At 44.0% G+C, this 27,976-nt stretch overlaps 1 long non-coding RNA gene across 1 annotated transcript; it reads right to left on the bottom strand.

Moving 5' to 3' along the window:
* Nucleotides 1-5,107: 5,107 nt before the first annotated feature.
* On the bottom strand, nucleotides 5,108-13,876 carry LOC124002158. The gene is made up of 3 exons (XR_006832929.1): nucleotides 13,585-13,876; nucleotides 5,919-6,055; nucleotides 5,108-5,793 (listed from the first exon to the last, which is right to left on the bottom strand). It is a non-coding gene; the product is annotated as an uncharacterized LOC124002158 (long non-coding RNA).
* Between the last annotated feature and the right edge of the window lie 14,100 nt (nucleotides 13,877-27,976).

The raw sequence follows: 27,976 nt of genomic DNA on the forward strand, positions 1-27,976 counted from the left end.
GCTATAAGTGAAGACCAACACATCGGGGATGCAACTGCGTGAGTCCTTATCCAATTCTGAGGCGCATATTGAAGATATTGGAAGAACTGTCCACATTTACTTTTCATCATCCATCAAGATGAGTAGGCCTAATGAACAGCAAAAGCATTAGCCTATGTCAATCTACTATCCCCCTTAGTACAAAAGTCAACCTATTCTATTCTGTGCGAGAAATAAATATTCCAGACATAGTCTGGGACAGTTGTGGGATGCGATAGATCCCAAATTATACAACCACTAGCATCAAAAAACTTTTTGACGCAATGTGGCTGAAGCAACAGATCAGAACATTTAGGCTATATCTTCACATTATAAGCGCAGCAATGTGCACATGGTAGTAGGCTATAAGCAGGAATGTTCCATGAGAGGAAAACACCATTATTAAAAGTGACCACCAATGCAATTATGCATGTAATGCTTTTATTATAAAGGTGCATTTTTATAGTGAATATTATCTTCCCCAAACTTGAAACTCACGTGCTGCTTATGTATGCCAGTTAGGATCTACACCCCTTGTAAAGTGGATTCATGTGCTTAATTTTAAGAAGTTATTTGATACAAACCTTATCAAAACATACAGGCCTATGAGCTAGGCTACATGATTAGAAAAAGTGTAACGGATTTCCTCCTCTTCTGAGGAGGAGTGGGAAGGATCGGACCAATATGCAGCGTGGTAAGTGTTGTCATTTTGTTAAACGGAACACTACAATACAAAGTAAACAAAAAAAGAACAACCGAAAAGGTTCCGTCTGGTAACTAATACAAAGACAGAAAACTACTTAGTATGGTTCTCAATCAGAGACAACGACAAACAGCTGCCTCTGATTGGGAACCATACCAGGCCAAACACAGAAATAGAAAAACATAGAACAACACATAGAATGCCCACCCCAACTCACGCCCTGACCAAACTAAAATAGAGACATAAAAAAGGAACTGAGGTCAGGACGTGACAAAATGTCACACAAAAAAGGCATTGTTTCCTATGCTGGGCATCATTCACAAGTGATAATATAGTCATTCACAAGTGATAGGCTAATATTGTCACCCATCAGACTATTCTTGATTTAATCTTATCTTTACATATACTAAATAATGTATGTGTGAAATGTGTTTTGATTTAGAATGGACCATTATCAGGCACCTGTACAGAAACAGGGGCAGCGGGACAAATACATGTCATCCAACCGCTTTTCGAGGGGTTCATTTTCATGCCAGCCTGGTAGGCTATACTCCTGTTGTAAATATAAGCAATGTGCTAAATATTAGGACAGATGAGAAATAAATATAGTCGGCCAAGCCTATAGAAAGCGGATTGGATCCTCTTCTTAATAGAGCCATTGCTTTGTTTTCTCTCGCGCAATTGCATAGCCTATAGAAATGTTGCGTAACATGATCTCATGGGCTCTCATTAAGTGTTTGATTAGATTCTCAATTACATTTGCATTGATGTCAAAGTGATTAGAGAGACAATAGAATGCTGGGTACCAGACAGATAGTATGTTTGGTAGGCTACTACTGACCAGCAGCAGCATCAGAGCTTGGAGAAGCCTAATTACCGTGACTAAACCGTCACCTGGAATTTGACTGCCTTCATCACTTGTGACTGCCTGTGTGGCTGTAATACGGTCATCCGCAACAGCCTTAGCTATAACCCCGTTTTTGTGGTTATGGAATATTCTTGCACCACTGACGTGCTGCTCTGTGTCAGAGAGGAAGGGTATAGGTAAAAACAAATGTCCTCTGTATATGTGAGGCCTGTACAGAAATGCTAACAGGGCTCTTCTGAGCTTAGGTCTCCATGTCAGTGCCTGAACCCCCTTTTAACTGCCCTCTCACTCTCCTCGGAATTCATAGTAGTTGGATCACCCCAGGATTGACCCTGGGACCCAGGGCTGCCCCGTAGTGCAGGCTGGGGGTCCCCACACACCCCCACCCCAGCCTTGGGGGTCATCCCTAACACCTCCCCAGGCTGCCCTGTCAAGTTAGGACCTATGGGGACCAATGTTAGCAACCCCACTCCTCTGGCTCTCTCCCCTCCAGGAAACAGGGCCCTACTCCTCCACCACTCTGGCCGCTGCAGCGCTTGACAGCTAATATTTGTCTGCCAAAATTTGTGTCTGTAATCCGTACTTCCACGCAGGGATCCCGTTACGGCCTGTCTTGAGTATGCCAGCTGTTCAAACATGGTGATTAATTAAAGGAATTCTATTTGTAAAACAATCCCCCAACCTCTCTCTCTCTTGGCCCCGTTCACCAATTCCCCCTCCCCTCCCATCCTCTCCCCTCGGACCCCCAGCTCAGCCTCAGCCTCGGCCCGGCGAGCGGTTAGCCATTATTAAGACCCCCAACCGGCAGAGCGAGCGGTCTCCTTGCATTAAGCATGATTCTCCCAGAGGTCCCCCACATTAGCAAGACAAACATCTCAGATGGCGGAGAGGGGAGGGGGTGGTAATGGAAGGGAGGATTGGACCTCTCAGGCTAGCAGGACAGCAGATGGGTGGGAGCTGGTAGAGTCGGGTTAGTGGTGTGGTTGTTGGATGTATGTTTTATTGCTCCATTCCTTAGCAGGTGAGGTCTCTTGTTGCTGATTGAAACTGGACGTTCTCTCTTGCCCTCCCTCCTCCGTCTCTCTCTCTCTCTCCCTCTTGCTTTCTCTCTCCCCCTGGTTCTCGTGAGCAGTGCAGGTGCTTTCTATTCATCATGAGTGAGACAGATGCCTCAACTCTCATCAGGCCATGGTAAGCAGTGACCTTGCTCATTTACACCACGCTGCAGCACCAGGGCCAGAGGTCACATGGGCTTCAGCGGCACCCTGGCATCTGTCTGCACACACACCACGTGCAAATGCGAACACTCTAACACACACACTAGCACAGCTGCCTCATCACAGGGACCACAGAGCACATAAAAGTCTAGCCTTGGAGACACCAGAGAGTAGGGTGTCCAATCAAAAACACATCTTTTAACCAATGGGTACAATTGTGTAATTGTGTAGATAATCTTCAAAGAAAACCAATGGTTCAAACCTCATGTCTCTATCATAATCCATTAAAAAGTTATTGGAGTTTTTATCATTATAAAAGGACAAAACTAGAGTGACTAACCAGAGAAAAAAGTGGTCAAAAATCAGGAAAATGTCTATAGCATCGCATAAGCTAGGCTGGATGCTGTACGAGAATTAAGGCTACCTGACAGGCTCTCTTTCCTGTTGAACTCATCATCTTTTGATATCAATTTTGAGACATGATGTAGTATTTTCATATTTGAGAAATTCCTGGTCTTTTTCGAAGATTTGTCACAAAACAAGTGTATCTATGAAATGTCAACAGAGCGCTGAGCGTATAGCAAGATTATTATCTTCAAAGCCTTATTCATTTCATTCGGCTCGTGTCATCCTAATTTGACTTTTTGTGACTTGCGGAAACAACTTTGAAGACACTTTGAAGACATGCAAAATCCTCAAAAGTGGCTGTGAGTAAGCTGCATCGCTCTGCCAACAGAACTCAGTGCTTATTTACCGGGGGGTATTAGGTTACGAAATACGACCTTTTTGGATATAATGTTAATGATATGTTAAAGAAGACACCACTGAATGATTCAGAACATGAAGAATTATATTTATCTTGGTAAAATATATTTGATAAAGTAAGGAAGTGAAATTTAATCACCAAAGTGTGTTTTCATCCACTCTGGGCTGTCACACCCTGACCTTAGAGAGCCTGTTTATGTCTCTATTTGGTTTGGCCAGGGTGTGATTTGGGTGGGCATTCTACGTACTTTTTTCTATGTTTTGTATTTCTTTGTTTTGGCCGGGTATGGTTCTCAGTCAGGAACAGCTGACTATCGTTGTCTCTGATTGGGAACCATACTTAGGTAGCTTTTTCCCTCCTATGTTTTGTGGGTAGTTGTTTTCTGTTTAGTGTTTTCTGCACCTGACAGGACTGTTTCGGTTTCGTTATTCACTTTGTTATCAGTGTTCAGTTAAATAAAAGTCATGAACACTTACCACGCTGCGCTTTGGTCCGATTCCTCCTCATCAGACGACAACACCAGTTACATGGACAGACACCCTACAGGGAGGTTGGAGTGCTCACAGGACGTATGTGACTCACCACCTGGATTCGGTCATTTGTAGCTACATTTAAAATGTTATTTCTTACATTGGTAAAAAGTAGAGACTCAGAGCTACAACGTGTTATATCGTACGGAATCTGCTTTTAAAGTTGCTAACTTCTTAACATACTTTTGAGAAAAGGGCTTTTGAATGTTTTGGTACCAACTGGAGAACTCTCATTTGTCTACACCCATTCAGCATTGTTCACACCCTCTTAAACCAGCCCCACCCACCTCTTTAAGGATTCACATGTGAGGTCAGGTGCTAAACAGTGAGCAGTGTAGTAAAGATTAAGAGTAAAAGTGGTAGTAGCCTACAATAAGGAAAAAGTGTCCAGATCAAAATATTTTATAAATATTAGATGACGCTTACCCAGACACACTTGTCTAAATTGATGGGTCATGTGAAAAAAATGCTACAACCCCCAGCCACATCCAGTGGTGGAAAAAGTACTAAATTGTCGTACTTGAGTAAAAGTAAAGATACCTTAATAGAAAATGACTGAAGTAAGTGCACACTCCAACACTCAGACATAACTACAAAAAAAGCATTTGTGTTTAGTGAGGCAGAAGGGATGACCAGGGTTGTTCTCTTGATAAGCGTGTGAAGTACTTTGGGTGCCAGGGAAAATGTTTGGAGTAAGAAGTACATTTTGTTTCCGGAATGTGGTGAAGGTAAAGTAAAAGTTGCCAAAAATATAGATAGTAAAGTAATGTACAGATACCCCCAAATACAAAAGTAGTATTTTACTGAAGTACATTACACCACTGCCCAAATGCCTTCACAACAGTACATTAGCATATTTTATATACTGTTACACACGCACTTATCACATAGTATTCCATACATAAGTTAAGGCCATGCAACCTGAGTTGAAACCTGAGTGAGGTGCATATGTACATACAGTACATAAACAGTACATAAACAGTACGTAAACAGATTTATGCGCCATATATTTATGTGGTGGACTCTTGATATGGTCACATGATATTGTTGCGGTATGTCACAAAATCATGTTCACGACCACACATATCAATATTAATTTTATATATCAATATTCTGCTAAGTCTTGCTAAGTGGATTGGTCTCTACAGAAGGTGTAAACGGTACAGCCAAATGGTCAATTGTGTAGTAGCAATATCAGAAATAGCATCAATATAAATAAAATAATATGCAGTATGTACAAGAACAATACCAATATCAGTGATAGACAAGGTAGTTATATGCATACAATCAGGGGTAAAGTGGCTGAGCAGCAGGATATCTTTTTGTTTTTGTAGCAGCAACGTATGGCGTGTGTGTTAGGAGAGGGTCATTTGAATAGAGGAACTGCAGATAGTGCTGATGACTGGTCTGTCCGAACCACGCATGAACAAGGGAATCTACATTCGTAGAGTCTGTTTCTCTCCTGCCCTTGACTTTGGCGCAGGGCATGTGACGTCCATAGCCTCTTCGTCTCAAAACTTCCTGATCTTGTCAAAAAGATACGTTTGTCTGTGTAAAGTCCAGGTGGTGATTGTACAGGCAGACCATCTATGGGAGGAAGGATGTCAGCGTTGCGCAGCAGCTGCAACCTGGTTCCGACTGAGTCCGAACACTCCATGGCGACAACAACACCAGGCTCCAGAGCACCGAAGCTGTAAAACATGGAATAACAACAACAAACAATCAGAAGACATTACAACCTCGCACAACATCAATTCACCTCCCCAGTTTATATAAGAAGAATAACCTCATACAATACAATGAAAATGTGTTTCACCTGAAGTGCTGGTACTGCTTGATCTGTGGTACAGAGTCAGGTGTTGTTTCCAACCATAGCTTCCCACCAGCACAGTATCATCCTCCAGTCCAACCGGCTGTGGGATGTTGACTCCTGTTACACTGTATCATAGTGTTCTGCTGGAAAACAGGAGGACCAGGAGATCGTAAACAGCCGGGGCCACATCTAGCACACGAGACATGCTATGGACACTGTGCTCTGAACAAACCAATGGGTCTGTCTGCAAATGCACACAGATATCTCATCACAGAAACCTAAAGAGCTCATAAAAGCAATTGGACCGAAGCGCATCAAACACCACCAAAGGAATCTGTACTTTCTAAACAGCCAATAGGAAGTTCCGTACGTTATTTTTATGTGTCTGCCTAATAATGGCAAAAAAGTGTTCCAAAACGGTTCTTCAGCTGTCCCCATAGGAGAACCCTTTTTGGTTCCAGGTAGAACTCTTTTGGATTCCATGTAGAACTCTCTGTGGAAAGGGTTCTACCTGGAACAAAAAGGGTTCCTCAAAGGATACTCCTATGGAGACAGCCGAAGATCCTTTTCAGGTTCTAGATAGCACCTTTTTTTCTAAGAGTGTGCACTGCAAAGGACTTGGTGAAATAAATTAGGGCACCGGCCTACAACATGGCCACTTGCTACCTGGGTCACCAACCCATTTCTTCTATGATCATCCGGTCACCTCGGGTCTCAGACATCAAGCAGACTGCTGTCACTGGCTCTCTCCGGGTCTAAGCGCTTAAATCCGGTTGTCCGACCTAATTCACACCACAGTGGGGGGGGGGATTGGAGAATTGACCAATTTAGTTATTTATGGCAATTGACTTGATCTTTCCAGTCCTGTTTATTGAAATCTACTCTTATTTCCTTCATGTGAGGTAACCAAAGAGGCAGTGTGGGGTAGACGGAGGCACGGTGCTAAGCTGACAGACTGTAATGCAGAAAGGTAGATCTTATAGTGGTATTACAGCGCTCCTGAGCGGCTTATGATGGCCTGGGCTCTTCCACTCTGGATTCAGGGAAATCTGGGATTCCTGGGAGGTATTAGATGACTCCAACCGGAAATCCCCTCTCTGTGACCACTGGTGTTTGTTTTTCTTAGCCAGGCCCCGAGATGGGTGGCATTCCGGGCTAGGCCACCGCTCTCACACTTCCAGATGCCCAGGAGTGAATCGTTAGCGGCGGTCTTCATGCCTGGCTGGCATTGTGTGGAAGGGATCCAGCCTATAACAAGCTGAGAAAACCAGCTACAGCTACAGTACACTCCCCCAACACCACCACCTCCTTCTTCCTCCTCCACCTCCACCTTGCCCTGTAGCAAAAATACCACCTGACCGGGGAGAGAACCATGCCACGCAGGATGGGGGCTCAGAGGCCTTCCTGTGTAATCATGGACATACATGGAGAGACTTTTGGTAAATTGACAATCTCACACCCTCCTCTGTTCTGTTCTTTTGGCTACCCTACACAGTTTATAGGAGTGAGCCAAGGGACAGGCAGGCGGGCAAAGAGGCAGAAATGCAGGCAGGCACAGAGGCAGGCAGACAGCCAAGGAGACAGGCAGGCAAGGCAAGGAATCAGGAAGAGAGGCAGCAAGATAGAGAGGCAGGCAGAGAGGCAAGCAGAGAGGCAGGCAGGCAGGCAGAGAGGCAGGCATCAGAAGCTAGGTATTAAAATTGCCCCCTGGTCGAGGTGGTTTGTGATGACAAAAACCTGTTTTAAGAAGCCAGAAGACTGGGCTTCACTGTGATGTGTGGGGCTGATCTGGACCTGCTGTTCCCCTTCTACACTAAAGCCCTGCCCGCCTGCCTGGAAACAACTCAGAGGAATAGGGAGGGAAGAAAAAAGGAAAGAGAAGAAGAAAAAAAAAACATCTTGAGCTGGAAGCGTTCATTTATTCTGGCGAATCTCGGCTGCACCTGCGATGACAACGCCTTGTGTGCAGTGTAGTGATTTTGTATTGTTGAATTGGGGGCTGAGGCTGGGGTGCAGGGCTACATAGAGGGAGAGAATGACATCAATCGTTCCCCCAACCTGTATATCCATGACAAGACCCAGACAGTCACACCTGAAACCCCCACCCACCCAGCCCCCCCCCCCCCCCCCCCATGCACTACAGGGGGAGACAGAGAGTATGAGGAATGCTGGGGCAGAAATCCACATCTCCCCAATACCACCCTGTTCACGCACCCCTCACCAACCCTTCCTGCCCCTTTCCTGCCCCTCTCACATGCACACACACACACACACACACACACACACACACACACACACACACACACACACACACACACACACACACACACACACACACATACATACACTACCATTCAAAAGTTTGGGGTCACTTAGAAATGCCCTTGTTTTTTAAATAAAAGCACATTTTTTTGTCCATTAAAATAACATCAAATTATTTATCCATTACCAGCAACCGTCACACCTGTGTTCCAATGGCACGTTGTGTTAGCTAATCCAAGTTTATAATTTTAAAAGGCTAATTGATCATTAGAATACCCTGTTGTGCTGATTAAAGAAGCAATAAAACGGGCTTTCTTTAGACTAGTTGAGTGTCTGGAGCATCAGCATTTGTGGGTTCGATTATAGGCTCAAAAGGGACAGAAACTGGAAGGAATAGCCTTCATTTCTCAGAACAAGAACAGGCTGACGAGTTTCAGAAGAAAGTTCTTTGATTCTGTCCATTTTGAGCCTGTAATCGGACCCACAAATGCTGATGCTCCAGATACTCAACTAGTCTAAAGAAGGCCCGTTTTATTGCTTCTTTAATCAGCACAACAGGGTATTCTAATGATCAATTAGCCTTTTAAAATTATAAACTTGGAGTTTAAAATTATAAACCAAGAGTTTTCAGCTGTGCTAACATAATTGCAAAAGGGTTTTCTAATAATCAATTAGCCTTTTAAAATGATAAACTTGATTAGCCAACACAACGTGCCTGTAAGGGTTTTCTGGTGAAAGAGAAGCGGACCAAAAAGCAGCCTGGTGGTTATTCATGTTCTTTAATATATAAAGAAACTACACATGAGATAACTAACAAAAACAACAAACATGAGAAAACCTAAAACAGTCCTATCTGGTGCAATCACAGAGACAGAAACAATCACCCACAAACACACAGTGAAACCCAGGCTACCTAAGTATGATTCTCAATCAGAGACAACTAATGACACCTGCCTCTGATTGAGAACCATACTAGGCCGAAACATAGAAATACCCAAAACCTAGAAAAACAAACATAGACTGCCCACCCAACTCACGCCCTGACCATACTAACTAAATACAAAACACAGGAAATAAAGGTCAGAACGTGACAGTGCCATTACATAAAAAATCATCCGTTTCCAGTTACAATAGTTATTTACAACATTATAATGTCTACACTGTATTTCTGATCAATTTGATGTTATTTTAATGGACAAGTAAATAGCTTTTCTTTCAAAAACAAGGACATTTCTAAGTGACCCCAAACTTTTGAACTGTAGTGTACACATACATACACATACACATACACGTACATGTACGCACGGAGATACATTTGTTCTACTATCCTTGTGAGGACCAAACAATTGAATCCCATTCAAAATCCTATTTTCCATAACCCTTTAACCCTAACCCTAATAAACCCAAACCTCTGACTCTAACTTTAAATCGAACCCCTAACCCCAAATCTTACCCTACCCCTAATGGCGTTGGGGGAGGTAAACCTAAACCCTAAGCCAAAAATAGCCTTTTTCCTTTTGGTGACAGGCAAAATGTCCCCACTTCTCCAAATTGCACCTGTTTTACTGTCATTGTGAGGATTTCTGGTCCTCACAAAGATAGTAAAACCAAAAACACACACACATTCTCAAGTTGTTTTAAATCATAATATGTAACCAGGCTGTAATCACATTATTGCACACATGGTGATTTTGACAAGTGAAGGGGAGTCATGTGCTGGGGCTTTGGCAACGTTCACACACACCACTCTCCCAGCTGTGAGCTCAGTCCTTCCTCCCCACCACGCTGCCTCCCTCCCAGACCCCAGACTATGTGCTGCTCCAATCCACTTCATTCGCTCTGCTCATAGTTCTGGACTTGTGGCAGCACAATAATGCAGAGTGTAGGCTACATGAAAGGTATTCATTTGTCCACCTCTATGTTGATAGTAGCTTTCTAGCCTTCATTCAAGGTGTTATGTTTGGTACCTATATGTGGCCAAGTATATTTTGGATGTGCTTTACATCTGCCCTCTTATGAGCAAAACTCTTCCTTTAATCTTCCTAGCTGGTTTGGTGCTAGTCAACCCCCGCCCCTCGTGTGTCTGTACGTTCGTGGATATGTAAATGATCTGTATCGTGTGTATGTATGGATATAATTTGATGTGTACTCGGTGTGTGTGTACTGCACATGTTTGCGTGTAAGTGTGTGTGCGCAAGTCATGACAGTGATCAGATGGAGATGGGGCCCGGGGATGGCCATGCCGTCAGGCCCCAAGCTGCAGGCCAGTTAACCGGCCCCAGAGCCTCCACAGAGCCTCCACAGAGCCTCCACGCCTCAGGATAACGTGAGAGAGGAAAGAGGTCGACGGCGGAGCACTCGCTCTTCCCATCTTCTCTTTCATTCTTTCTGAGGTGTGGCTGCACTCACAGCCGCTCTACTAACAAGATCAGGCTGTGGGTTGGGCCTCCCTCTGCCAGCTGTGTGTGTGTGTGTGTGTGTGTGTGTGTGTGTGTGTGTGTGTGTGTGTGTGTGTGTGTGTGTGTGTGTGTGTGTGTGTGTGTGTGTGTGTGTGTGTGTGTGTGTGTGTGTGTGCGTGCGTGCGTGCGTGCGTGCGTGCGTGCGTGCGTGCGTGCGTGCGTGCGTGCGTGCGTGCGTGCGTGCGTGCGTGCGTGCGTGCGTGTGTGTGTGTGTGTACTAGGAAGAGGGTGGGGGGGAGAGGGTAGAACTTATTTCCAGATTTACTTCTGCAATTTTACCTGCACTCTTTTACTTGTACATGGACTAACCTTAATTATTGTTGCACAAAATCAACATAAAGTCACATTTCCATTCACAACTGGAGGATATACTAAAAACATGCTTGAAAACAGTGCACACAGAGTAAGATCTCATCTCTAAATGCTCACAGGTTCAACCCTGTCTCTTATGAGCTTTCTCTAGGACGATGGTCAAAACAGAAGATAACGCTCATGGCCCAGGAATGTCAGGAATGGCTTTGTTTGACGTTCCCTTCAGGGGGAAATATATTGTTACGATGCCTGGAAATATGATGCCCATATTTGCCTCTTATCTACATTTCTGAGGCCCAAAGAGCCGAAACCGCTCCAACGCCTTGCTATCGGGCTTTAATAGCCAGAGAGATAAGTATGGTTAGTGGCTAAGCATGGTGGGGAGAGACTGTGAAACAAACACAGGCAGGCTGCAGTACACCTCTTCAGAAATCTCCCAGACTGTTATCTTGTCTCCACCACGTGGAGGGGGGACGACTGAGGTACATCTTCTTATCGGCACATGTGGGTGACTTGGCTTTAATCCTAACAAGGTATTAATGTGTGTGTCTGTTTGTGTGCATGTGTGCATGTGTGTGAGTATGCGTGCATATCTGTGCAGACCATTTTGTAAAAACAAGGAATTTGTATTTTTTGTGTCAGTGGAAGTACACAGAATTTCATCTCAAACCAAGAGAGTAAGCAATAGGGTTGAGCCTTGAAAGAAAACCATGTGTTTCTGTGTATATGTATTTTCCTGCCTGTTCTGTATTTGAGTCAGGGTGTATTCATTTCAGAAGAAAGATGGCCAGCAAGAGCGCACAGATGCCATGCCCCAGTTAGTACATAGGCTCTAATTTCTGCTCCCTTTGAAGTGTGTGTGTGTGTGTGTGTGTGTGTGTGTGTGTGTGTGTGTGTGTGTGTGTGTGTGTGTGTGTGTGTGTGTGTGTGTGTGTGTGTGCGTGTGCGTGTGCGTGTGCGTGTGCGTGTGCGTGTGCGTGTGCGTGTGCGTGTGCGTGTGCGTGTGTGTGTGTGTGTGTGTGTGTGTGTGTGTGTGTGTGTGTGTGTGTGTGTGTGTGTGTGTGTGTGTGTGTGTGTGTGTGTGTGTGTGTGTGCGTGCGTGTGCGTGTGCGTGTGCGTGTGTGTGTGTGTGTGTGTGTGTGTGTGTGTGTGTGTGTGTGTGTGTGTGTGTGTGTGTGCGTGTGCGTGTGCGTGTGCTTCTGTGCATGCATGTGTGTGTGTCTGGGAAATATAGGCTACACTATAATGGAACATGACTATACTACCCTACACTGAAATATTCTAGGCCGCTGACCTTAGATAAACTGGCACAAACTACAGTTCAAGAACCTTCCATGTTGCATTTGAGATTCACTGAGATGGATCCTTTGAAGCCAAATTGATGGACATTTGGCCAAACTGTACCGTACTGTATTTCAATGGCTCAGTCTCTGGACCATACTCTCATCAGAATAGCTAATTCTCCAAATATCCATGCTATTCCTGTCCACAGGCACTAGGGCTGCCGTGAAAGGAGTCAAATCCCTCCACTCAACACTGCAAAGATACTGTATAGGGGAAAGGTTGGTAGCCAGGGAGCCATTTGAGGGTACAATTGTGCTGTGTGTAGGTTGACCCAGTACTCCAATGTTTCTCATTTTCATCCCCTGCTCCTATGGTTGGGTTGTATGGCTTGACCTGGAGGGTCCCTTTTGTAAGGTGATACTTAGTGTATGGGAAAAGATCAGGGAACATTGTGTGTGTTTGTGTGTCTGTGTGTGTGTGCATATGTCTGTCTGTCTGTCTGTCTGTCTGTCTGTCTGTCTGTCTGTCTGTCTGTCTGTCTGTCTGTCTGTCTGTCTGTCTGTCTGTCTGTCTGTCTGTCTGTCTGTCTGTCTGTCTGTCTGTCTGTCTGTCTGTCTGTCTGTCTGTCTGTCTGTCTGTCTGTCTGTCTGTCTGTCTGTCTGTCTGTCTGTCTGTCTGTCTGTCTGTCTGTCTGTCTGTCTGTCTGTCTTTCACCTTTAGATGGGGAAATGTAGTGAAGCTGTGGTAACGAGGCAGTTTTAGTCAGGGCCTCTGTTTAGTAATACTCCACGTACAACCCTCTTAGTTGGGAACATCAAAGAAGCCTCAAATTAGGGAACCATTTTGTTCAAAACAGCAGGTACCTAGAACAATTTGGAAGTCTCTGTGTAGCAGGAAATACAATGACTCGAGTCATAAACTGACTCACAAACAGCATTGACTCACAAAGTGACTCACAGACACAATGGACTCACTATCTGAGGAACTCCAAATGACTTTGGGTAAAAAGGTTCTGTGGCATGCCAACATGTTGTTTCCTCCCACAGTAATTGGCTGAAGAGTTTTCTGAAAAAGTAACACAGATATAAGATCCATTTACAGTGCATGGTGTAATCCCTAACGTTAACTCTTGAGAGAAAAAAGGCTAATCTGACCTTAAACCAGGTCCTATAGAGCCAACTTCAAGCAACACTTCAACTCCTCTCAAACTTCAGACGGATCATATTAAACCCAAATAATGTTCAGCTCTAATGGAAGCAAATCTTTCATTTGGAAAAACTTGCTTGATACAAAACCCAACTATCCCACTGTCTGGCTATCTTGAATCTCCAGAGTGAGTTTTGCAACATCACCTGAGTGTTGGCATGGCGTGGACTTGTCTGATCTTGCGTCGGGAGCCATCTCCGCCCCTGGTGCCCCCATGGCCAGATAAAGTTCAGTCGCCGTCCAGATAGCGGCCCCTGAGCTGTGAATTCCCATGCTTGGCAGGATGAAGGGCTGTGATAGGATGAGATAACTCACCTGTGTACAGATGGAAGCAGAGACAATGTCCAAACTAGATTAGAGAGAAAAAGGGGAAGATATCCAAACGAGATGCATAGTTTCCCCCAGAAGGAAAACATGATAAACATACAAGTGAGATGAAAGAAGGTGTTTGATCTAGTGTTTGATTCAGTGCTGGATCTCTGTGTGGGAGTGTGTGTGCGTGTGTGTATTCATATTGGAGTATTTATATAAGGGTGTGTACTTGTATGTTTATATACTGTATATGTGTGTATTTCAATATTCTGTTGTTTATATTTACACTCCTGGCCTGTGGCCACTCTAATATCAAACCACTTGCTAACTTGATAGGAACCTCTCCTTCATGGCAAAACTCATTGAAGAGGAGAGTTCCTGAAAGTCTCAATCGCAATCTGATCTCCTCTCCTCCTGTTGCTTTTGGAGAGATGTTCTGTTGTCACGCAAAAGTCTTCACGGTCTGATGGCAAAAATGTCATTTCAAACAGTTCCACTGTCAGGGCGGGTGAGAGATTGGGCCATCTAATCTCTAACCACAGACGGAATAGGATCTGTTTTGTATGTTTGTAAGGACTGATGTGTGAATGTTTGTATGTATCTCCCCTGAAGATAAACTCCAGGTGGTGTGATGACGATTGGGCTTCTCTGGCATGCCGTTGTCACAATGATATGAACACTACCCTGAGTGAGTGGATGTATAACCTACGCACAGCTAGTAATAGTTCTGTTCTGACCAACAACAATGACCCCAATGGTAGAATCTTAAAGAGATTTATTTAGAGCAGACTGAGTCAAAAAAAAGTTACGTTTTTAATTGTTTTGTCATTTTTTGTTGCAAGTAAGAAATATATACAGTTTAATGTAGAAGTGTTAAGAAACATATTCTATTCTTATTTACAATAAAAGTGACTCCAAAATGACACAATACATTATTTACCTTGAATTTCTATTTGGCACAAAATAATCTGAGAAAACAACCAAAACATGAAGCAAATGCATCCATTTTGACTACTTTAATACACAAAGAAGTGAATTTGTTCATTTACTTTTAACATATGGATGAAGATACCCTCAAATTAAACCTGACAGTCTGAACTTTAACCTCACAGTTATTGTATCATTTCAAATCCAAAGTGCTGGAGCACAGAGCCAAAACAACAACAAATGTGTCACTGTCTCAATCCTTTAGGAGCTCACTATAGTGCTGTGGAAAAGCATTTGCCTCCTCTGAAATTGTCTCTCTGTTTGCATATGTTTTATAGTGAATGTTATCAGCTCAAAGCCTAGTGTTAGATGGGGAACCTGAGTGAACAAATAACACAATTACATATTTATTTCATAAACAAAATTATACAACACCCAATGCCCCTGTGTGAAAAAGTCATTTCCCCCTTACAACCAATAACTGGCTGTGCCACCTTTAGCTGCAATGACTGCAACCAAACGCTTCCTGTAGTTGTTGATCAGTCTCTCACGTCGCTGTGGAGGAATTTTGGCCCACTCTTCCATGAAGAGCTGCTTTAACTCAGCGACATTTGGGGGTTTTCAAGCATTCAACTGCTCGTTTTAAGTCCTGCCACAACATCTCAATTGGGATTAGGTCTGGGCTTTGACTGGGTCGTTCCAAAACTTCAAATGTGTTGCTTTTTAGCCATTTCCATGTAGACTTGATTGTGTGTTTGGGATCATTGTCTTTCTGCTCACGGACGGATGACCTGACATTCTCCTGTATAATTCTCTGATACAGAGCAGAATTCATGGTTCCTTCTATTAAGGCAAGTCAACCAGGTCCTGAGGCAGCAAAGCATCCCCAAACCGTCACACTACCACCACCACCATGCTTGACCTTTGGTATGAGGTTCTTACTGTGGAATGCAGTTTTTGTTTTTGACAGGTATAAATGGGACCCATATCATCCAAAACGTTATACTTTTGATTCATCTGTCCATAGAACATTCTTCAAAGAGTATTGATGATCATCCAGGTGTTTCCAGGTGCTTTCTGGCAAACTTGAGTCAACTTCCTGGGCGAGATGGGTCCCATTGTGTCTGGTGAAAACCAAACACTGCATTCCACAGTAAGAACCATATACCAACGGTCAAGCATGGTGATGGTAGTGTAATGGTAGTTGCAGTAATCGTCTCTGATTGATCGAGTGATTCAAGGAGCTATCATCATTAAGTAACATAACAGATGCAATATTTAAATTCATGCACTTCAAAAATAATTTTGTAACTTCGCCCCAGAAGTATTTCAAATCAAAATCAAATCAAATGTTTTTGTCACATACACATGGTTAGCAGATGTTAATGCGAGTGTAGCGAAATGCTTGTGCTTCTAGTTCCGACAATGCAGTAATAACCAACAAGTAATCTAACCTAACAATTCCAAAACTGCTACCTTATACATACAAGTGTAAAGGGATAAAGAATATGTACATAAAGATATATGAACGAGTGATGGTACAGAACGGCATAGGCAAGATGCAGTAGATGGTATCGAGTACAGTATATACATATGAGATGAGTAATGTAGGGTATGTAAACAAAGTGGCACAGTTTAAAGTGGCTAGTGATACATGTATTACATAAAGATGCAGTAGATGATATAGAGTACACTATATACATAGACATATCAGTGTGGATGACGGATCACCACCTCAAGCTGAACCTCGGCAAGACGGAGCTGCTCTTCCTCCCGGGGAAGGACTGCCCGTTCCATGATCTCGCCATCACGGTTGACAACTCCATTGTGTCCTCCTCCCAGAGCGCCAAGAACCTTGGCGTGATCCTGGACAACACCCTGTCGTTCTCAACTAACATCAAGGCGGTGGCCCGTTCCTGTAGGTTCATGCTCTACAACATCCGCAGAGTACGACCCTGCCTCACACAGGAAGCGGCGCAGGTCCTAATCCAGGCACTTGTCATCTCCCGTCTGGATTACTGCAACTCGCTGTTGGCTGGGCTCCCTGCCTGTGCCATTAAACCCCTTCAACTCATCCAGAACGCCGCAGCCCGTCTGGTGTTCAACCTTCCCAAGTTCTCTCACGTCACCCCGCTCCTCCGTTCTCTCCACTGGCTTCCAGTTGAAGCTCGCATCCGCTACAAGACCATGGTGCTTGCCTACGGAGCTGTGAGGGGAACGGCACCTCAGTACCTCCAGGCTCTGATCAGGCCCTACACCCAAACAAGGGCACTGCGTTCATCCACCTCTGGCCTGCTCGCCTCCCTACCACTGAGGAAGTACAGCTCCCGCTCAGCCCAGTCAAAACTGTTCGCTGCCCTGGCCCCCCAATGGTGGAACAAACTCCCTCACGACGCCAGGACAGCGGAGTCAATCACCACCTTCCGGAGACACCTGAAACCCCACCTCTTTAAGGAATACCTAGGATAGGTTAAGTAATCCCTCTCACCCCACCCCCCCTAAGTTTTAGATGCACTATTGTTAAGTGACTGTCCCACTGGATGTCATAAGGTGAATGCACCAATTTGTAAGTCGCTCTGGATAAGAGCGTCTGCTAAATGACTTAAATGTAAATGTAAATGTAAACATATGAGATGAGTAATGTAGGGTATGTAAACATTATATTAAGTAGCATTGTTTAAAGTGACTAGCGATATATTTTACATCAATTTCCATCAATTCCCATTATTAATGTGGCTGGAGTTGAGTCAGTGTGTTGGCAGTAGCCACTCAATGTTAGTGGTGGCTGTTTAACAGTCTGATGGCCATGAGATAGAAGCTGTTTTTCAGTCTCTCGGTCCCAGCTTTGATGCACCTGTACTGACCTCGCCTTCTGGATGATAGCAGGGTGAACAGGCAGTGGCTCGGGTGGTTGTTGTCCTTGATGATCTTTATGGCCTTCTTGTGACATCGGGTGGTGTAGATGTCCTGGAGGGCAGGTAGTTTGCCCCCGGTGATGCGTTGTGCAGACCTCACTACCCTCTGGAGAGCCTTGAGGTAGTGGGCTGAGCAGTTGCCATACCAGGCGGTGATACAGCCCGACAGGATGCTCTCGATTGTGCATCTGTAGAAGTTTGTGAGTGCTTTTGGTGACAAGCCGAATTTCCTCAGCCCTCCTGCAGCGCCTTCTTCACAACATTGTCTGTGTGGGTGGACCAATTCAGTTTGTCTGTGATGTGTACGCCGAGGAACTTGAAACTTACTACCCTCTCCACTACTGTCCCATCGATGTGGATAGGGGATGCTCCCTCTGCTGTTTCCTGAAGTCCACAATCATCTCCTTAGTTTTGTTGACGTTGAGTGTGAAGTTATTTTCCTGACACCACACTCCGAGGGCCCTCACCTCCTCCCTGTAGGCCGTCTCGTCGTTGTTGGTAATCAAGCCTACCACTGTAGTGTCGTCCGCAAACTTGATGATTGAGTTGCAGGCGTGCATGGCCACGCAGTCGTGTGTGAACAGGGAGTACAGGAGAGGCCTGAGAACGCACCCTTGTGGGGCCCCAGTCTTGAGGATCAGCGGGGTGGAGATGTTGTTACCTACCCTCACCACCTGGGGTCGGCCCGTCAGGAAGTCCAGTACCCAGTTGCACAGGGCAGGGTCGAGACCCAGGGTCTCGAGTTTGATGACGAGTTTGGAGGGTACTATGGTGTTAAATGCTGAGCTGTAGTCGATGAACAGCATTCTCACATAGGTATTCCTCTTGTCCAGGTGGGTTAGGGCAGTGTGCAGTGTGGTTGAGATTGCATTGTCTGTGAACCTATTTGGGTGGTAAGCAAATTGGAGTGGGTCTAGAGTGTCAGGTAGGGTGGAGGTGATATGGTCCTTGACTAGTCTCTCAAAGCACTTCATGATGAAGTTTGCAAGGCCACATCATTTAAAGATATGTGCCTATCCGATTTAGAGGACACAGTGAACAGTTGGGAGTCAGGGATAATTTAATCGTAAAACTTTTTATTGGTGTTAAATACAGTCTGTGAACAAACTTAAAATGTATAAATTGATGGTTCGGATTATGGGATGGTTCGGTAGTTGGGTTTCCCAGGGGACTCCATAGGCCAGTTGTAAATATAAGTTGTAATATAGGGAAAAAAAAGTTGCCTCGTAATGTGTGTGTATCTTTCAAATCTTGGAATGTTCTCAAACCATCACTCTCTCACTTGAGTATTGTTATTTTGCTCTTTTGTAGCTTTGTCAACAATGTGTGTGTTTTCTATACCTGTTCTCTCCTCTCCCTGTAGGCTTTACAGACACTCCCCACCCCTTGACTGCAACCCTTCTAATTTAGTGTACTCTGCGCACACACCCCATATGGAATTCCTGGTCCTTCTCCCTCCTGTCTCCTGATTTTATCTCCTCGACCCTACTCTCCTCCCTTTACGCATCCGATGACTCACACTGTCCCCTTTCCTCCAACCTGGCTCGGCCCTCCTGCTCTTGGTTGAGTGACTTGTGAGCTTACAGAACAGGGATGTGGGCAGCTAAGTAAAAATTGAGGAAAATGAAACTTCTGGAGGACCTATCATGCTTTCACCCTCCTCTACCTTCCTCTGTATCCACTGCTAAAGTCACTTTCTATGGCTCTTAATTCCAAGCTTCTGCCTCTAACCCTAGGAAACTCTTTTCCACCTTCTCCTCCCTCCTAATCCTCCACCGCCTCCCTCTCTGCAGACAACTTTGTCAACCACTTTGAAAAGAAGTTTGACAACATCCACTCCTCATTCATTCAGCCTATTGAGTCCACTGGTCCCACACAGAACTACCCAGAACTGCCTTGACCTCTTTCTCAGCTCTCTCCAAAATAAATATTGTAACTGAGGTCCGACTGCCCGACAACCTGCCCGCTCGTCCCCATCCCCTCCTCCCTTCTCCAGACTATCTCTAGAGACTTTCTCCCATTCCTCAGTTCCCACATGAACTCATCCCTGACCCCGGGCTGCATCCCCTCTGACTTAAAAATGGCCATAGTCACTCCCCTCCTCAAACATTCAATTCCTGATGTCAAAAACTACAGACTGGTATCCCTTTATTGTATTTTCAAAACACTTGAGTGTGCCGTCTCTGATCAACTCTTCTCTCTGAACTATCTTCCTGACCCTAACCAGTCAGGCATCATGACTGGCCACTCAACCGAGACCGCTCTCCTCTGTGTTATGGCAGCTCTCCTCACTGGCAAAGTTGACTTTCTCCTCTGTTCTCATCCTCCTAGATCTATCCGCTGCCTTTGACACCGTAAACCAGGCTCTGCACACACTTGGATTGCATCATACATTGCAGGCTGCTCCTACCAGGTGATGTGGAGAGAATCTGTCTGCACCACGTACTCTCACTACTACTGTCCCCCAGTGCTCGGTTCTAGGCCCTCTTCTCTCCATACACCAAGTCACTCGGCTCTGTCATATCCTTACATGGTCTCTCCTATCATTGCAATGACACTCAACTACCCCCCCCACCTCAAAATATGTCAGCTTGAATGCCGGCCCACCACATCAACAAGACAGAGCTGCAGTTTCTCTCGGGAAAGGCCTGCTCACTCCAAGACCTCTCCATCATGGTTGATAACTTCACGGTTTCCCCCTCCCAGAGTGCAAAGAACCTGGACAACACTCTGTGGTTCTCTGCAAACATCAAAGCAGTGACTCGCTCCTACATGTTCATGCTCTACAACATACATATAGTACGACCCTACCTCACACAGGAAGTGGTGCAGGTCCTAATCCAGGCACTTGTCATCTCCCGTCTGGACTAGGCAGCTCCCGCTTAGCCCAGTTTTCTCTGTCCTGGCACCTCAATGGTGGAACCAGCTTCCCCCAGAAGGTAGGACAGAATAGTCCCTGCCGTTCTTCAGAAAACATCTGAAACCCTACCTCTTCAAAGAATATCTTCAATATTCCCACAGCAGATGTGTACAGTTCTTTATAGAAGCGGGATAATCTTTGATTGATTTGGGTTGTGATAGTAATTCCTGTTTCAGATTCAATAGTTGTTATATTAGCTGATAGATCATTACTGCGTAGCTTATTGACCAGCAAACAACTAGGACGATTACCATGGAAGTAATGGTTTAGTTCAACTCCACAAATGGCAAATTCTGCTCTCTGGCTCTGAGTGTTTGTTGAGAATGATGTAATGCAGTTAACAACATTTCCAATTGTGATTTTTACTTGTAATTTAATTGTAATTTATTCAACTCCGATGCAGTTGCATTATTTTGGTGGCGTCCCATAGAATCCAGCTATCATCGACTGAATTTTTATTGATCATTGTGAATTAATTTAGTTAAAATGTATCACAATGTAGCAATAAAGGATTGAAATGCCATCTTGTGGCTCTTTTAGTAGATTCTAAGATTTGAAGTTGGCATTAGTAAGTATGGTGGTCAGACAAGCTCATGTCCAATTTCTATTTTCTTAATTTAAGAAAATAGATGTCACGTTCTGACCTTTATTTCCTGTGTTTTGTATTTAGTTAGTATGGTCAGGGCGTGAGTTGGGTGGGCAGTCTATGTTACAAGTGGATTGTAGTTGGTCTCATTAGATGTGTCCCGCATTCATGTCTGTCCCAATAATCCGATGAAATTCAGTTAATTCTAAAAAATATGCTGTTCAGACAATCCAAAAACGTAGAATATATGAATTTGGAGTGTACACATTAATAAAGGCAATTTTCTTTCCAATATGGTTTCCTTTAAAGGAAAGTGAGTCTGCCTTCAAGGTCTTCATCTTTACCAAAGATAGTGATTTTTAGTTTCTTGTGTTCCATTATGATTATACCTTTAGTTGTGTCTGGGATGATGAAGAAAGCAGACAGTTTGTAGAAATGATTCTCTATTCTATGTGCGGCCTTGGAGTCCAATGTATTGTACAGCAATAATAATGTTTCTTTTACCCTATTAAGGGGTATTAATCACAAACTCCTAACCTCCACTTAACAAATGTATGTTTTAATGTGGTTCAATTGGATTGAGTACATCGGCCCCGCTCATGTAGTGTACAGGAAGTCTATTTACCATAATGCAAAACATTATTGCACAATAAAGAATGATATCACCACTACTGTTGAGGCCATTCTGAGCTCAGAATCACAAAGGACACACAGCTTAGCATACAGTACAAAATGACCAGAGCACCAAAACATCCACTCCCAGCACATTTAAACACAAAGACGTGGACATAAACGGTGAATACAAAAGTTAGGATAACTACTATGCAGACTAAAAAGACTTTATGAAATCATATAAATAAAGTCAGCCAAGGATCTGACCAAAACAAATACACAGAAAGCCACTAAAAAGAAGAAACTCCCAAAGTGCAGGTCTCTTTCTCATCTGTCTTTCTGTCTCTCTTGCTCTGTCGAGTGTCTGTGTAGTACAGCATCTGAGAGTATTTATGGACTGGCTCTAAGTGGAAGTCATTACGAGCCGTTTGAGTATACTTGTTGCTGATAGCGCTGGCTCTGGGTCCACCCAAGGCCCCTGACGTTGGTGGTCCCAGCTGGAGAGAGAGAAGGATGAGGGGAGAGAGAGAGAGGGCGAAGAGGAAGAGCGGGAGAAAGAGTTGAGAAATATAGCGAGAGAGAGCAGAACCCTTGGCCTCTGCCCTTCCCCTTCTATTTGCCTCTGCTGCAGATGTGGTTTGCACTAAGGGAGGAAAAAATCTCCATAAAGTTATAATTATCCACATGAACGGAGAGCACATTTTGAACAGCTACACTCACGCATACGCACACGCAATAACCTTGACTACATAAGAAAGATAATATGGGAGCCATTCCACATTTTCCAAAGGGTTACCATCTGTAAAGTGATTTTCATGATAAATCAATGTAACAAAGGAATACAAGGAGATAAGTTACGGCTAGAATAATCAAACTGGAACGATCAGGTATTTTCTTCAAAACATTACATGGTCAGTATAGCAACACGAACCTCTTAAATGTCAACATTGATGGAGCAGCTGTAAAAGGATCACAGGGGCCATGCCAAATTGTTTCAGCCTTCAGGCTACCCAAGAGGAAAAGTTGTCGAAAGAGGCTGGAGAGTGGCGTCCTAGTGAGACTAATGCAAAGAGAGAATCGGCCACCAATTCCCTCCATTCTATTGGCCACTTGATAATAAGATGGATGACCTCCAACCGTGGATTTGCGATCAACGGGACTCTTGTAACTGCAATATCCTCAGTTTTCTGAAACATGCCTTTTGGACAAGATATCCCCATTTCTATTCATCAACAACAATTGGTGTGCTGACTCAAGTGCAGTGGTAGTCTCAACCTATTGTTCACCTGTCTTGGAATACCTGATGGTCAAATGCCGACCCTTCTACCTCCCGAGAGATTTTTCATCTGTTATCTTAACTGTTGTATACATTCCACCTCAGGACAACAACAAGCTGGACTTCACGAACTGTGCAAGGTTATAAACGAGCAGGAAACCATGCATCCGGAGGCTGCTTTTCTTATTGCCTGGGATTTTAATTGCAACTCATGAATACATGTGATGCCCAACTTCTATCAACACGTCTCCTTCGCCACCAGGGGCGATAAAGTACTGGAACACAGTTACCTCAAACCACATGCAAGCATAAAAGGTCTTCCCTCATCACCCCCTTCGGCAAATCAGATCACGACTCTAAACTCCTGCTTCCTGTTTACATACAAAAGCTTAAACAGGATGTAGCCGTGACATGCTCCTTTGAAAAATTCAGAGTTATGCTACAGGACTGCTTTGCTAGTGCTAACTGGAATATGTGCCGGGACTCGTCACTGGCTTCATCAGGAAATGCATCGCTGCCGTCGTCCCCACAGTGTAAGTCGCTCTGGATAAGAGCGTCTGCTAAATGACTTAAATGTAAATGTAAATGAAGGTTCGCTGCTTCCCCAATCCAAACCCCTCTATTTAACTCTAAGGTGCGCGCTAAGCTAAAGGACAGAGATACCCCTCACAGGGCTATCACAGCCAAATCCGAGGCTATGGTAGAGGACACGAACCCGCACAAGAGGTCCTGCTACGACCTCTGCAGAGCCATCAAACAATATTGTTCATATTACCGCTAGTATATTACTATAAGTATTTATGTTCCTGTTTCCAGGCACTTTCCAGCCCTGTTTACATGTATATCTGCCTTTCAGGCCTACACGGTCACTCTTTCTCACACTAACATCAACACACTTAGTTACACACACACACACACACACACACACACACACACACACACACACACACACACACACACACACACACACACACACACACACACACACACACACACACACACACACACACACACACACACACACACACACACACACACACACACACACACACACACACACACACACACACACACACACACACACACACACACACCACAACCTACACACCCACCCACCACTTATGCTGCTGCAATTTTTATTATTATTACAAAAATATCCTACTACCAGTCACTTTCTCCTAATTCCTGCCTACATTTACATATATATCTCAAATGCTCCAGTATCCCTGCACACTGTGAATATGGTATTGGCCAGGTCATCTGATGCAACACTCATCACTCGCCTTTTTGGTCAAATAGCCCTTACACAGCCTGGAGGTGTGTTGGGTCATTGTCCTGTTGAAAACAAATGATAGTCCCACTAAGCGCAAATCAGATGGGATGGCGTATCGCTGCAGAATGCTATGCTAGTCATGCTGGTTAAGTGTGCCTTGAAGTCTAAATAAATCACTGACAGTGTCACCAGCAAAGCTCCCCCACACCATCACACCTCCTCCATGCTTCATGGTGGTAACCACACATGCAGAGATAATCCATTCATCTACTGAACCAAAAATCTCAAATTTGGATTCATCAGACCAAAGGACAGATTTCCACCGGTCTAATGTCCATTGTTCGTGTTTCTTGGCAGTTGGTGTTGAGATGTCTGTTACTTGAACTCCATGAAGCATTTATTTTGGTTGCAATCTGAGGTGCAGTTAACTCTAATGAACTTATCATCTGCAGCAGAGGTAACTCTAGTTCTTCATTTCCTGTGGTGTTCCTCATGAGAGCCAGTTTCATTATAGCCCTAAATGGTTTTTGTGACTGCACTTGAAAAAAACATTCAAAGTTCTTGAAATGTTCAGTATTGACTGATCTTCATGTCTTAAAGTAATGATGGACTGTCGTTTCTCTTTGCTTATTTGAGCTGTTCTTGCCATTATGTTACATTAGGAGGAATGGAAAAATAATTCAGTCTCTCGATGTACAAAACTGATAGAGACATACCCCAAGCGACTTACAGCTGTAATCACAGCAAAAGGTGGCGCTACATAGTATTAACTTAAGGGGGCTGAATAATTTTGCACGCCCAATTTTTCCGTTTTTGATTTGTTAAAAAAGTTTGAAATATCCAATAAATGTCGTTCCACTTCATGATTGTGTCCCACTTGTTGTTGATTCTTCACAAAAAAATACAGTTGTATATCTTTATGTTTGAAGCCTGAAATGTGGCAAAAGGTCGCAAAGTTCAAGGTGGCTGAATACTTTCACAAGGCACTGTATTTAAGAGCAATTGGAGGCCACGGAAGGAGAGTTGTATGGCATTGAGGCTTGCCTGGAGGGTTGTTAACACAGTGTCCAAAGAAGGGCCAGAAGTATACAGAATGGTGTCGTCTGCGTAGAGGTGGATCAGAGACTCACCAGCAGCAAGAGCGACCTCATTGATGTATACAGAGAAGAAAGTCGGTCCAAGAATTGAACCCTGTGGTACCCCCATAGAGACTGCCAGAGGTCTGGACAGCAGACCCTCCGATTTGACACACTGAACTCTATCAGAGAAGTAGTTGGTGAACCAGTCGAGGCAATCATTTGAGAAACCAAGGCTGTCGATTCTGCCGATGAGGATGTGGTGATTGACAGAGTCGAAAGCTTTGGCCAGATCAATGAATACGGCTGCACAGTAATGTTTCTTATCGATGGCGGTTAAGATATCATTTAGGACCTTGAGCGTGGCTGAGGTGCACCCATGACCAGCTCTGAAACCAGATTGCATAGTAGAGAAGGTATGGTGAGATTTGAAATGGTCGGTAATCTGTTTGTTGACTTGGCTTTCGAAGACCTTAGAAAGGCATGGTAGGATAGATATAGGTCTGTAGCAGTTTGGGTCAAGAGTGTGTCCCCCTTTGAAGAGGGGGATGACCCCAGCTGCTTTCCAATGTTTGGGAATCTCAGACGACACGAAAGAGAGGTTGAACAGTATAGTAATAGGGGTGGCAAAAATTTCGGCAGATAATTTTAGAAAGAAAGGGTCCAGATTGTCTAGCCCGGCTGATTTGTAGGGGTCCAGATTTTGCAGCTCTTTCAGAACATCAGCTGAATGGATTTGGGAGAAGGAGAAATGGGGAAGGCTTGGACGAGTTGCTGTGGGTGCTGTTGACCGGGGTAGGAGTAGCCAGGTGGAAAGCATGGCCAGCCGTAGAAAAATGCTTATTAAAATTCACAATTATGGTGGATTTATCAGTGGTGACAGTGTTTCCTATCTTCAGTGCAGTGGGCAGCTGGGAGGAGGTGTTCTCATTCTCCATGGACTTTACAGTGTCCCAGAACCTTTTTGAGTTAGTGTTGCAGGAAGCAAATATCTGCTTGAAAAAGCTAGCCTTAGCTTTTCTAACTGCCTGTGTATAATGGTTTCTAGCTTCCCTGAACAGCTGCATATCACGGGGGCGTTCTGCTAATGCTAATAGGATGTTTTTGTGTTGGTTAAGGGCAGTCAGGTCTGGGGAGAACCAAGGGCTATATCTGTTCCTGGTCCTAATTTTCTTGAATGGGGCATGTTTATTTAAGATGGTTAAGAAGGCATTTAACCTCTTGCTCCTACCTGACACGCAGGCGTCCCATCTAGACATCTGGAAATGCAAATGCGCTACGCTAAATGCTAATAGTACTAGTTAAAACTCAAACGTTCATTAAAATACACATGCAGGGTATTGAATTAAAGCTACACTCGTTGAGAATCCAGGCAACAAGTCAGATTTTTAAAATGCTTTTCGGCGAAAGCATGAGAAGCTATTATCTGATAGCATGTAACACCCCAAAAGACCCGCAGGGGACATAAACAAAATAATTAGCATAGTCGTCGCTACACAAACCGCACAAATAAAATATAAAACATTCATTACCTTTGACCATCTTCTTTGTTGGCACTCCTAGATGTCCCATAATCACTATTGGGTCTTTTTTTCGATTAAATCGGTCCATATATAGCCTAGATATCGATCTATGAAGACTGTGTGATAAACTAAAAAAAATTGCGTCTTATAACGTAATGTCATTTTTTTAAATTAAAAAAGACGACGATAAACTTTCACAAAACACTTCAAAATACTTTTGTAATGCAACTTTAGGTATTAGTACACGTAAATAAGCGACCAAATTGATCACGAGGCGATGTATATTCTTTAGCTGTCCGTCTGGAAATAATGTCCGGGTAAATCTCAACCAAAATATCCGGTCGGAGACTTGAACAAATGGCTTGTCTCTTCTTCATTTGACCAAGAAACAAAGCCTAGGCAAATGACAAGACTGTTGACATCGTGTGGAAGCTGTAGGTATTGCAACCTCAGCCCCATTTATTGTGGTTCACCTTTATTAATGGATTGAAGTGGCGGATGGATAGATCACAGCCGTGATTTAACCAGTTTTATAAACGTCTGAGTGTTTTCTATCCACACATACTAATCACATGCATATACTATATTCCTGGCATGAGCAGCAGGGCGCTGAAATGTTGCGCGATTTTTAACAGAATGTTCGAAAAAGTAGGGGGTAGGAGTAACAGGTTAAAAAAAAATATCCAGGCATCCTCTACTGACGGGATGAGATCAATATCCTTCCAGGATACCCCGGCCAGGTCGATTCATTTTATCTCTAATTATCTCTAATTCTGCTTTTGTGACTATCTTTGGCTGGGAAAAATGGCTGTGTTTTTGGGGGGATTTGGTGGTGGTCTAATATGAATATGTGCTATGTTTTCGCCGTAAAACATTTTAGAAATCTGACTTGCTGGGTAGATGAACAAGGTGTTTATCTTTCATTTGAGCTATTGGACTTGTTAATGTGTGGAGGTTAAATATTTCTAAGAATATTTTTTTGCATTTTGCGTTATGGTAATGAGCTTGAGCCGTAGTCACGATACCGGATCCGGGATGGGTCGCCGCAAGAAGTTAATCTACCCATCATGTCCGATTTTTTAAATGTTTTACAGCGAAAACACAACGTATATTTATGT

Source organism: Oncorhynchus gorbuscha, linkage group LG17 (assembly GCF_021184085.1).
Source record: "Oncorhynchus gorbuscha isolate QuinsamMale2020 ecotype Even-year linkage group LG17, OgorEven_v1.0, whole genome shotgun sequence".
Taxonomy (NCBI): Eukaryota; Metazoa; Chordata; class Actinopteri; order Salmoniformes; family Salmonidae; genus Oncorhynchus; species Oncorhynchus gorbuscha.